The 12493-nt window shown below is 32.7% G+C and overlaps 1 long non-coding RNA gene across 1 annotated transcript; it reads left to right on the top strand.

The window, feature by feature from the left end:
• Positions 1-736: 736 nt before the first annotated feature.
• On the top strand, positions 737-12168 carry LOC122140220. Its single transcript, XR_006156916.1, has 5 exons — positions 737-871; positions 2097-2161; positions 2310-2426; positions 11733-11867; positions 11957-12168. It is a non-coding gene; the product is annotated as an uncharacterized LOC122140220 (long non-coding RNA).
• The last annotated feature ends 325 nt before the right edge of the window (positions 12169-12493 follow it).

Genomic DNA, 12493 nt, shown 5'->3' on the forward strand with positions numbered 1-12493 from the left:
TAAAAGTCAGGAGCGTCATGGTTTTCACTCTACACTCGCTCCATTAGCACCGCTCCATCCGAGTACAAGTGGAATGCCATTAAGGCTGGAATTATAGTGCATAGTGCAGAGAGGTTAATTATAAACATATTTAGCGATTATTTGCCGTGTGCTTGATACTGCATAATCTCTCCGTCAGAGACTATAATGAACGACTAGTCGAGCGGGTGTTACTAGGCAAGTTCTCAAGTGAGTTGTCTTCTTTTACCTTGATTTTATTCGTGTTAAAGCATGATTTAAACGATACAACAGCACCTATCACACGTATCGATACACTAGATACCATCTCTGATGTAAACTGTTATTTTCATCACAAGAAAGAATTTGATACAGCATTTTGCAGCAATTATCTACCTTGTAATGCTGACAATTTTATTAGTTTGGGCGTTGGTAAGGAACAAAGGGTTTGCACCACAATGGAATAGATGCCCTTTGACCTTCCTCTGAACACGAAAAAAACGAAAATTGAAATAATAATATTTGATGTTTTCACTAATTTGATGTGGCCTTATATACAGATTTAGTATTGTTATTGGTGGTATTTTAACACGCTCGTATTCATTTAAGCTGAAAACAAATTTTTGTTCTCCTTGTAAAAGCTCTCAACATTTAAGTCTAATTAGTGGATTCTCCCAGTGGAGCGTGTGTGTGTGTGTGTGTGTGAGTCCCTGGACTCATGTCATCTCGTCTCCAGCGTTCTCCACAGCTGCAGATGGTGACAGCTTTCCCTTCAGCTCCTCCGAAGATCATTTGTATTGATGTATTCTGACCGTTGCTCCCTCTCCAAGTGCCGTTTTGTTTGTCCGCGTCGTCCCCTTGAATTTTAAGCGCGGTAAGTAACTCTCTCTTGTCAACAGATCTGTTTATTGGCTTCAGAATTATTCATAAAGTGCCAGCAGTCACGAGCAACGCCTTAGGCTTTCAGAAAAACGCCAACGGGTCGCAACGGGTCTTTCGAGATTGGGTGAAGGAAGAACTTTGGAAAAAGGCCAACATAAAAGATAAAATGACAAAATCAGAAGGATCCGTGTCACATTACATATTCCAGAAATGTTAAAATGCCATCACTATATATCTCCCTTTAGACTTTGGAAAAAGGCCAAGTTTCCAGAGAGCAGGACAACAGGGAAAACAGACAGAGCTACGAGGTGTTACTGAGGAAAAGCATTGATTAATATTGCTGATATATTGATATACTGTTAATTAGAAATTTATTTAATTACTGTGTACAAATAAACATGGCAGCAACGCTTCACTTCTAAACCATTTAGATTAGCACTTTGTTAAAAATGAACAGAAAGTGCTGTGTGAATGGTTCACACCGTTCAAAAGAGATTTGGGCTTCTGTGATTTTTGCATCATTATCAGTGGATCTGGATCAGGACAAACTCAGGATCGGTCATTATCTGTTCTGCTGTATCCTGAGACCCTGCTGTGCTGCTTTATATTTCTCTGAGGCATCACACGAGTTACAATTTAAGTCACAAGCAGCTAATTTTTACTAAGTACCGCAGTGACAAATATAGAGGCAAATATAAAACTGTGGATCTATGGGACTCGTCATGGCTATTTCTAAAATGATTTTCTCTTTTTCTAAAAATCACTTGCAGATAAAACAGTAATATATATATATTTGTATAATCAAAACCAGCTGTTATTAAATCTTTAAACAAAATAAAATAAAAAGTAAACTAAATAGAGTACAATAAATGCTACATTCATTATATTTTAAAAGTGTTGCAGTTGTATTGTAGAGTTTAAAAATATAAAATATTTCTAATAAAAATGTTAAAATATAAGATATATTTTAATTTTATGTATAATGTGAAAATGTTATATACTTTAATAAAATATTTTACAATATATATTTTAAGTGTTTCTTTTGTATATTTAACCTGTTACACATACAACAAAAATACTGAATAAACATAACTAGTATTGTAGAGTTCAAAAATATTAAAATGTTTTTATAAATAAATAAATATATATATATATATATATATATATATATATATATATATATATATATATATATATATATATATATTTAAATGTAGGTTCCTCAGGTCAGCCTTTGAGCTTCTGGTTTCTTCAAAGCACCATAACATGGATGGTCTTGATGGTAAGGCAGCGTCTCAAGGTCATGTGTTTGAATCCTCAGGGAATGCATCCACTAATAAAACCAGATCATTTCTATCTTAGGCTACAGATATTCATGTTTAAATGCGTTCTGATTTGTGAGTACAGGGATGTTTTGTGGTGTTTTGCAGCCTCATCTGTGACCACACGCGTGTTGATTGGCTATGAATACCCCATGCAAGCTGAACCCAGAGAAGCGGCATCCCCTCCACTGTGTAGACGCACAGCGAGGGCCAGGATGTCACACGGTAACAGTAGCAGCTGTCTGTTTCCTCCGCCGCTAACAAGGCCCTCTACACCCTGTCGTTCTGTCTGCTTTTGTTGTTGGTTTTCCCGCCGAGACCAACCCTCCTCTGTCTCTCTCACCCGCTATCTTCCGGAGGCATCAGTGTTCGTGGCTTTCTCATTTTGTCAGATCTTGTTGGGTCTCAAAACAGGAAATTTGTTTTGCAAATGGCAGACTTATTAAAGGGGAAATCGGGTTTGATTCTGCTTGAGTTGACTGGCAAAATGATGACTAAAGAAGAACCGGAGACAGACTGTGAGAATGTCACGTCGGGCCTGAATTAGGTTTGGGTGAAACCGGCCACTTTGAAGGTGCGTTCCTGTCTGATCTTGATGATGGATGAAATGTATCGTAGGAAGAAAACGAGAGAAACTCTTGGAAACTCTTTGTGAGTCTTTGCCGTCACGGCATCAGAGAGACATTGATCAAAGTCAGCGGTTGTTCAGGTGAGATCAGCAGAGACTCCAGGTCTTGTGGCCTAATGCTTAAAAAATGAGACTAATGCCCAAAAGGTTGTCAAACAAACCATCAAAGGTTGTCATAAAAAGACGGTTCATACTGGTTAGCTCCAATAAAGACTAAAAAACACCATGAAAGCCTTATAGAAGTAGTCAGTATTAAATGTGAACTATATCCCAGATCTTCTGAAGTCACATGATGGCTTTATTTGAAGAGCAGACCCACATTAAGTTCTTATTCAATTAAAATGTCATTAAAGTCAGGGTTATTATAGTTAAAACTTAAACATTTTGTAACACCTTCATCAAAAAAATAAAAAAATAAAAAAAAAATATTTGAGATAAACTTTAACTGAGACAATATATATATATATTATTTTATTTCAGCTAGGTGCCAAGGCAACATTTAGCATTTTCATAAAATAACTAGATAGCTAAATATTAAAGATTAATGAATAAAATAAAAATTAATAAAACTATAGCCTTTAACATAAACTTATTAAAAAACAACATGCAAAAAAAAAAAAAAAAAAAAACTAAAACGTTAACTAAAATGAATCATGTTCTAAGTAAAAAAAATTAAATAATCCTCAAGACTAACATGAACTAACAATTAGGAATATGTTATTTACAGCATTTATTAACATTTGTTCATGTTAGTTCACAGTGCCAAAATTAATATAAATTTTTGATCTTATAACATTTATTTGCAAGATTAAAACTAAGGTAAATAAATGAAGAAGTATTGTTCATCATTAGTTTATGGTGAATAGTGTAGGTAACTAATGTTATCAAATTAAACAAATTATATTGTAATGAAAGTGTTACAGGTAAATTGAGGTAGAAAATTGTGGTTACACTTTATTTTAAGGTGTCCTTGTTACAGTGTAATTATACATTTAAGTAAATATAATTTAACACGGTATATGGGTAGGGTTAGGATCAGAGTTTGGTTTAGGGTTATTTGCATGTAATTATGCATAATTTATTGTTATTATAATAGTTAGACAGTAGACTCCTAAAATGCTGCTTATTAAGAGTTAGTAAGGTATTTTTTAAGTTCAAGTATGGGGTCAGAATAGGGGATCTAAAATATGGAAAATAAAGCATTAATATGTGCTTTATAAGTACTAATAAATAGCCAACATTCTAGTTGTATGCATGCCAATAAGCAACTAGTAGATGGTGAGAATTATACCTTAAAATAAAGTGTTATCCATTATATTTGTATCTATTGATTTATTTTGCAGTGTGGTAGGATCCTAGTACTCAAAGGTCCAATACAGATAGTCTGTACCAGATACATTATTCAGGTGGCTATAATGGCTTAATATTTTAACTATATAACTAATTGTTTCTCCACCATGACAAGTAGTCGACCGAAGAGAGGAAACTGTCCATAGAAGAAGACACTTGTGTCAGCTATAGCACCTCTTGTGGCCACACTGAGAATGCAGCCTTAAGCAATGATCAGTGAACTTGAGAGGCAGAGCAGAGTTTATTTCAGGTCTTTTGTACATTTTGGTGCTCATAATGTAATTATTATCACAACACTCCTGTGACTCTGAATTTTTTGATTTCGACTCATTCAATCAAATGATTAGCTTCAGAAATTTTTTTTTGCTTGAAAGCCACTGCCGAGACCTTTTAACTAGTAGTAATTAAAAATAATACGATTACAGAAAGCATCCTGAGGGAAATATTTCTCAAGTCGCTCCGATAACGAAACAGCCCTCTTTTATTTTCCTAATGTTTGGCACTCCAGGGCATCAGCAGCTCAGGAAATATTTAGGCCGTAGAATTTTAGGAGAAACTTTCACACTTCCAGAAGCTGTGAAACAGAGCGAGTGGGCGGAAAGCAAAAGATTAAAGGAAGAAATAATTAAAGATTGGTAAGAGATCTCTGCGATATCCAAGACTGGTGATACTGGGAACAAGGAAAGTGGAAAAAACCAGAGAGAGGGAGTTTCTGGACAGAGAAAAGTGAATAAAACGGAGAGTAAGGCTTTATCTATCTGAAGGCTTAGTGTGTGGACGGATAATACAGTTATGGAGGAAAAGAAGAGAGAGCAGGTGGGTGGATTAATGGAAACTGACGGAAAAATGAAGGTGGCAAAATCTGAAGCTCATGTAATTAGAGATATTGGGTTCCACGGACAGTAAACAAACACAGCTGCCGTGAAGACAGACGCTGGTGACGAGGGAAAAACTCTCAACTCGACAAAATTTCTGCTCACCGCAGCTTATTCTGGCCATAAACTGACCACTAAAGTGACCAATCACAGTTTTAGTTCTAAAATGGCATTTAGTGACGGGTTTATATGAAATTGTTGATACAGTATTTACAACTTGTGAAAATCGTCTTTTTAAAGATTATATTTGACAAGAAAATGCTACTTTAGTTTTTCTACTTTAAAATTTTAGGGTTACGTTTTAGGCTTCAAAGTGGCAAAGGGCACAAACAATTATACCAACGAAAAATAAATATAAAGTATCTATAAACAACAAACAAAATATCAAAATATTCTTTCTATTTATATAAATAAAAGATTTTTTGTTGTTGTTGTTCAGTAAATATACTGACAATAAAATATGTTCATTTTAAAAATGCAGAAAAAAGTAAAGTATCTGACAGTATTGAAGGAGATCCTATAATAATTAAATATAGCTTTACAGTAGTAACAATAATTAAATTATTATTTCATTTTAAATATGGTGACTATTTCTAATTCTAAGGTAGACACCCAGCCTAATAAATTATATTAAACATCTGAATCTAACCATGTCATGTCTACAAATGAAAAAAATCAACCATATATTTATTATTGTGTTTTTAGCCCTAGCAATCTTAAATCAGGTTGCATTTACATGAAAATCAATACGGCAAGAAACTGTAAATAAACAATAAGATATTAATATTAAGTAATTTAAAATAAAATAATACTTAAAAAAATAAAATTCAAAGTAATAAATTAAATAAATTAAATAAAATAACTTAAATTAAAATCAAATGATAAAATCAATGAATTTATCAATTAGTAAACATCATGAAAATGGTTTCTACACCAATTCTTTGTCAGTACTTCAATAATAAACCAGCATGGAGAGGAATTCACTGCATTTTTTGGCCCATATCCACAGCATTACATAAACCATAACCAGAGCCGGCCAAGCCACTAAGCGACCTTTGCAATTGCAAAGGGCCCCGTGGCCAGCAGAGGGCACCCTAGAGTCACTGCTAGCTAGTATTTCACTTATTTTGGTGAAAAAAATCAATACATCAATCAAAAAGTAACATAAAATAAATAAATACAAAAATAAATAAATAGTCCATAAATGGGCCTACAGCGCTCTTTATCAGGCATCATGATAAGCACAGCTGTTATTTATTTAGTTCTTTATTATGGCGAGTTTCCCGCGAATCTTGACCCTGACTGACTCCTATGATGTCACTCGTCACCTAGTCAGTGTCTGTCAGTCAGTTACTCCGACGTCGACGATGTCTGACAAGAAACGAAAATATCATTCTGGCCATGAAAAACGACAAGAGAAGTGGCTAGAAGAAGAGAAGAAGCAAGAAGATAAATTGGCATGTAAACCTGTAGGCTTAATTTCCCGATACCTGTATGGAGAATCTGAAGTCTAAAAGTCTTTATTGGTGCATGCAAACACTTACAGGGGGAGGGTGTTGTGAGGTTTTGCAACGAGCGCAAAACCCTCACAACACCCTCCCCTGTCGGTGATTGGTTGGAAACACTATTTGTTTTGGTTTTTGACGTGGTCGGTGAAGGACCAATTTTCAGTTTTTTTGTGGACTGCAGATCTCCACAGCCAGTAGCTGCCTACAGAGACGAATATTACACCAACATTTTTGACGGCATGCTTAAAAGTTAGGCAGGGTCAGGCTAGCGGATCGTTGTGGAGGAAAGATTAGATGAATGTGATCATTTGTGGTTGAGCCTTTTTTGGCCTGATATCGCTGAAACAACCTTTAATTCATTTTTTTGTTTTTTAGCAAATTACTTTTTTCCTAGGAGACCATGTGTGCATGTGCGCGCACACAAATATACAAGTTTGGATTTAAATAGTTCTATTGAAATGTTACTATTGTTACTATTAATCTTGTTTGTGGTGTTTTAGATGTTATTGGTAATTTTGTTTATTTGAAAAACATTTTTGTAATTTTGTTTATTTGTTTGTTTGATTCAAACATTTAAATGTTCTATTTATTATTTATTTTATATAATATTTTATTTAAATGTTATTCTATTTGCTCTATTTCATTTAAATTATATATAGGCTGTTGTTTGTGCCTCTTACACTCTGGTGTCAATTAAAATGTTTTTCTTTGATTGTCAGTGAAAATCACTTTATCAGTCTTTTTTATTCAGCAAGTTAGCAAGCATCAGTGTGTGTTTCATTGCACTTCACTGCCATTCAGCTCAGTGGTGTCATAATTTTCCTGTCAGACATCAAACATGGAACTCAACCTCAAGAACTCAAGGTCTTTTATTGTCATTCTGTACATGGTTGCCACATAAGAATGAAATACTTACTCAGGACCAGCAGCGTAAAAAAGAGATAATTAACATACAGCATACATAGAATAATTAAAACATAATTAATATAGACTAAAATTTTAAAAATAACATAGTAGATATAATATGTACAGTATAGTAATAAGGTAGGTCATTTGCTTTCTTTAGGCCTTACTTAAAACGGTCAAAGGGGCCTCCAACCAAATTTCGCTTAGGGCCCCCAAAGGTCTAGGGCAGAATCATAACATAACCACGACACCCACAGAAATCATCAGTGATTAGTTATTACTCATAAACAAAGAAACAATCATTGCATCAGTCCGTCACCCTTTAATCACGACTTCATGTCCAGACGGACTGACTGAAGTTGTGTAAAGCCAGCAAATCAGATTAAAACTGACAGCGTCTGCTAGTTTGTGTCATTTTTCTGTGCCGTTCGCATCAGACGGCGAGTGAATGGACTGATGCTGAGACCAGCTTTAGATACCAGCTTTAGTTTATTAAAGTTCAACGCGGCTCTAGTTGCCATGGTAATCAGTTACTGTGCTATTGTGAGTGAGCCGTGAGCGTCAAATAGGTTTATTTATACAGTCCTGTAGTCGAAAAGAAAGTAGTATGCAGATTTTTGAAAGAAAGTAGTATGCAGAATGTGCACAGAATGAAAAAATGTAGGCTTTGGATTACATTAGCGAAATCAATTTTTTTTTAACAGAATGTCACTTGCATGCAACATGGTGAGGTCATGTGACAATGTAGAATGTTATTTACTTTTAAAAAAATATTTTAATCAACACTTTTTTTTTTTTTTTTTTTTTTTTTTTTACTTTTAAAAAAATATTTGAAGCAACACTGCATTAAATTGTATCTTAAATGTAGGCCTAAATAAATTAAAACAAAAAAACAGAAAAACAAAAAAACACACTACAATAAAAAGCCTATAAGAACAAGCCCATAATAAAAATAAATGTTAACATTAAATGTTGTGCAATTACATAAATAAAAAAAGCAATTACTAAATAATAATTCAATAAGATTCAATCATTTAAAATAGTAAAATAATTAAGAATTCTTAAGATACAATTTAAAATAAAATACTAAAAATAAAATTCAAATATTTATTTGATTTCTAAATGCTTATAATTAAAAATAAATTAAATAATTTAAAATAAAATCATAAAATTGATCTACTAATCAGTAAGTTTATTAAATAGTATATGTGTATTTTTCAAGATTTGTTTACTAAAAATAAAATACCAAAAATAAAATTTAAATATTTATAATTAAAAATAAATTAAATAATTTAAAATAAAATCATAAAATTGAACTACTAATAAGTAAGTTTATTAATTAGTAAATGTGTATTTTTCAAGATTTGTTTTGACATTTTAACAAGAAAAGTAGAATAGCATTTATTATTTATTTTTTTATTTTTTTATTCATGCATTTTGTCTTTTTTCCAGTAAAAATATCTAAGCATTCATTTACTTGAGAAGCAAAATTACATGAGATAATAAATAAATAAATATTTATTTATTTATATATATATATAGAATATATATATATATATATATATATATATATATATATATAATATATATATATATTTATTATTATTAATATATTATTATTATATATATATATATATATATATATATATAATCATTATTTTTTTCTGAAAAACGTATCATTATTAAGAAGGTTTTTGCTTACAACAAGAAAAAATATCTTCCAGTGTGGTTAGAAAAATAATCTTGTGTTCCATTTGAATTGAGTTTATTTTTCTGACCCCACTGACAGATACAGTATTTTTTTCTTGTTTTAGGCTTACAACAAAACAAGACTTAATATCTCAAGTAACTTGTTTCTCCAGTAAACATAACTTGATTAAGAAGTTTATATATGTGTACAGGAAAACAAGACATCTGCTTATGACGAACTTATTCAATCATCTCTTTTGCATTAAAACAAATGTAGACAATGGCCTATTGAGAGGATTCTGGCAGAACTCACGGCAAACTCTGTTTGTTTTAGCATTCATCCGTGTGCTGCTCAACAGAAGGACAGACAAATGAATGTCCTTCATCCCGTAATTACAGGCATCAGAACAGAGCGTCCTCTCCAATGGAAACATGTAAACATCAGAGAATATGATGAACCCGTTCTCCCCTCTCCATGGATCTGGATGTTGTGCAGCAAATGAGATGAATTACACTTTAGGGGGAACAAATCATACGAACAAACCTAGAACATGTCCAGGTCATATTTAACTCCAAAATTTGAAATAATATATTGCATGAAGTGGTGCAGAGTCATCCAAACATTGCATTTTAAACTCTAAACCAGATTAAATGCAATCGCTCGTGTTCAGTGTTCGGTCTCAGTCGCATCTCATGAGTCATTGCATATCAAATCAATACGGTTTAATCCAGCCGATCGATTTTCCTCTTGAAGCAGGTTCATACATTAAGGTTTATAATATGGATGAGGTTTGTAGGTGACAGAATCGATGTTCGGTGTCTGGCGTGATGTCAATAGTGCTCAAAGAGGATCACTGTCCAGTGCATGTGAATGTTTCTTCACTCAGTCACAACGCTTCCGTGAGGAATTATTGTTTAAACTTATTTGAACTTATTAATCAGCATATTGCAATATTTTGTGCTATTATGGAAGAAAAAAAAAGTTTTTTTATTAATGGCAGGCTTTTGACTATTTGTCATTTGTCCCATTTGACTAGTTTGCAGGAACCGTTCACTGTTTTTGTTTACTGGGTTGGTGACATTTATAGTTATTTGTTTTTATTGCTTTTAGAAGACTGCAAAATGATTTTCCTGCTTAGTATTTGTGTTTTGACTTCACTTCAGTACAAATATCTAAATATTATCTAAATATAAATCAAAGTACATTTAGTTGAGAAGCAAAATGGACTATTTTCTGAAGAACAAAAAAAAGTATCAAAGTGAAGTGAGTTTATGCTTAAAACAAGAAAAATATCTGCCAGTGGGGTCAATAATCTTGAAAAAAATCGTATTTTTTTTATACCTCATTGGCAGATATTTATTTATTTATTTTTCAGAAGACTTCGTATCTCATGTCATTTTGCTTCCTAAATGTATCTTGATTTAAGAATGGTTAGACAAAACAAAACAAAGAAATACTGTGTAAGAAAATCCTTTTCTGCAGTGAAGGCTTTACAGCATTCATCCAGTCATTTCTCTAATGTATTGACCTTTGTCAAATAACGTGAATGACGTAAATTTTTTTTTTTTCTGATTGCCTGGTGACACTTTTTTGATGAATATCTGTCTGAAATAACTACTTTGCTTTTGTTATTTTAGTATCATTGGTACTGTTATAGTTTTTATTAATATTTGTTTATAATTTTAGGTAATTTGTTTAGTTATTTTGTTGCGTGTTTTGTCTTTTTTTATGCAAGTATAGTTTTTATACATTTTTATTTCAGTTTAGTTCAACTAAATGAGAATGGAAAAATGTTGCCTTGGTAACTAGCTGAATAAGTTTAAGATTTATTGTATTTATTGTATTTTATTTCAGTTAATGTTTGATTTTTTTTATGGTTTTAGTGTTAGTTAACCATAATAACCCTGTATTTGACTCTACAAAAAAAAAAAAGTTGAGTCAAGAATAGATCTTCGTCTTGATATTTTTATTCAGTGAATCTCAACCTTTTTGACTCCAAAATTGTTGTCCACAACAATATTAAAAGGTCCAATAACTTTCCGGTTGTTCATGATTTACTAGATAAGGACTTAAAAAAATATTTTTATGAATATTTTTTCCCCAATAAAATATTTTTAGAGCTTTATATAGCTACAAACAATGTCATAAAAATGCCCGGTTTTTTTTTTTTTTTTTCATAATACACATGACTTTTAAAATGAGACTTTCTCATATGTGAAGGTTTGAAATGCTGTGGGAGTTCTGATTCTTAAAAGAAAATAAAGTTGTTGAGACATGTTTGAAGTCATCTTGTTGTTATCTTGGAAGTTTGCTGAGGATCTTTAGCTGACAACCACTGCTTAAATTGTATGTGTAATGTTATAATTACATGATTTATCACATATATGTCAAATTTCAGTGGCCTTTGTGTTGCACAAACACGCAAAGAGTGCATAAACCTCAACCATAAACTTGCCCCATGGAAACAAATCAGAGCATGCATTCACAGCGGTCTTGTTTAGGCTGCTGGGTTTTTATTTAAAGCCAGTCCTGTCTGAGTAGTCCTCAATCTGTGCTCTGCTGTGTTTGCTGCAGGGGAAACTCAACGCTGGAAACTTTCAGAACGACACACTTGTGTTCAAGCAGCATGACAGTAAAAGAGCGGAGCGAGTCAGAGAGGTAAATGCTGACGGCTGGAGATTTCTCGTCTCTCTGCTTTAACTGGCTAAGGTCAGTAATTTCTCTCTCACAGATTTCTGTCTATATGAGAAACAATCTGTAGAAGAATATTCGAACGACTCCCACTTATTTTGCTGCAGGTCTTTTTTGTTGGTATAAAAATATGCATGAGAGGGAGAGAAAGAGAAATGCTGACCATTTTTCCCGGCCTCTACAGTCGTCAAAAAACCGACGTGCGGAGGAACCCGACAGGCATGAAATAAATTAATGCAATGTGCCAATCAAAACAGATGGAGAGTTTCAGACAATTACACAGTTCCTTCTTAAACTTGTAAGAAAAAAACTGCACAACTTTCTTAATGTCTTCATTTTTTTCTTTCAGTACATGATTGCATGCATTCATAGTATTTCAATATCTTTTTTTACCTGCATGGCTGTTGAATTTTGTGAAAATCGCTAAACCATTTTTGCATTAATGGAAATGTCCATCAATTTATACTTTAGTTCTTGCTGCGTGATTGCAGGTAACTAATTACATGCAATTTAAAATGATGTGGATGTGACAAAATATCACTTCAATAACACTAATATATGCTTTAGACATAAATTGCTTGATTAAATATGCTCATTTCTAACTTCATACTTGTATTTTTGACCATCAAACCTCACTGGATAAG

Source organism: Cyprinus carpio, chromosome B17, assembly GCF_018340385.1.
Source record: "Cyprinus carpio isolate SPL01 chromosome B17, ASM1834038v1, whole genome shotgun sequence".
In the NCBI taxonomy this organism is placed as follows: domain Eukaryota; kingdom Metazoa; phylum Chordata; class Actinopteri; order Cypriniformes; family Cyprinidae; genus Cyprinus; species Cyprinus carpio.